Source organism: Chaetura pelagica, unplaced genomic scaffold, assembly GCF_000747805.2.
Source record: "Chaetura pelagica isolate M959 unplaced genomic scaffold, ChaPel_1.0 scaffold10, whole genome shotgun sequence".
NCBI classification, from domain to species: Eukaryota; Metazoa; Chordata; class Aves; order Apodiformes; family Apodidae; genus Chaetura; species Chaetura pelagica.
In genome coordinates, this window is record NW_009952263.1 from 7,669,417 (window position 1) to 7,670,905 (window position 1,489).

Sequence of the window (1,489 nt, forward strand, 5' to 3'; positions counted from 1 at the left end):
TGAAAATTATGAAAGTAGAAAACAGAGGCTGCCATGATGTTTTTTTCTTGATGGTAAAATAACATTGTTTGATAAGCCTCATTGCTTTGCTGGTGCCTAGAAAATTAATTCCTTCTAACTTACAGATGAGTTGACCTTTGGCTGAACCAGACTACTGTCATTTTGAGACTCCATGTTTCAACTATTTCAGGCCAGATTCTACCATCTTTACTTCTGCTACAGAGTGCCTAATTTCTCGTGGTGTCCTGGCAAAAATATACTACTTAACATGGCTAAGTGGACTTCCTAGTTGTTGAGGAAGCACTGCTGTGGTTGCTAAGCAGTTACTTTCTTGTTCTAAACCAGATCTGGGTACTTACTCATGTCTGTGGACACACATCTACTGTCTCCCAAAATACTTTGATGCCTCCAAGAAAACTGCAAAAATGTACTCTATGCCCCAAGGGACTCATATTTTGAATCTAATGTACAGTGCTGGAGGTGTATCAGAAGGAATAGGCTGAGCATGGACTGGGTGACAGCAGTGGAGCCACATGGCTACTTTTCTTTTTTGCTATATGCAGTATGATTCTACTCCTAGTCACACAAAACATGCCTGCAGGAGACATTGAAGGGAACAGAAACATGGGAGAGTAAGAAAAGGTGGTGAAAACAATGTCAAGAGAAAATTATTATGACATCCACCACTGTGAGAAGAATATGCTGTGAAGTCAGATAAAAGAGTTTGCCTGTTTGAAGTCAGAGGTGTTGACTAAATATATCTAAGATGAGCGTGAGATGGAGCAGCAATAAAATACCAGATAAACAGACAACACCAGGCATCTCACACTTTAAAAACCTGTTACAATTACATTTATTTCACACCAATAATAAAATATGTAGAAATTATCTGTATTATTTAGGCTTGTGGTGTCATTTATCAAAACATGTAATACCCCAAAAGCTCTGCCATCACCACATCATTTGAGATTAACCTTTTACCATCACCACACATTGTTTTCACAGCTCACATTATTAATGTGATCACCCTCTAACAGCTGTCTCCTGAATCACCACAACCTGACTCACTGGCAATCCAAGCAAGGTAAGCCTGACTTGTCACTATTTCACCATTACCACCACCAACCTGGATATCATATGCCTGACTGATGTTCTGTGCAGTCTGGCTTGGTGTGCATGTACATCATGTCTGTGATGATAGAGAAGGGGGAAACAACAAGGGGATCACCATGAATGTATGTACATTGACATTTAATATTCATCCATCACACTTATTTCCTGTACATGATCTCAACATTCAAATACATACAAATACAGTAGATAAAGGAGGCCTGTGGCTTCTGTACACTAGATCTGGTTTTTACTAGCAAGAGCTAAACCAAGCACTTACCAAGGATGCAGAAATTTATCTCTGGTTGCTATTTCCAGAAAACCACTGATGGACTCTACAGAAACCTGGATTTCACTTTTTTTTTTTTTTTTTTTTTTT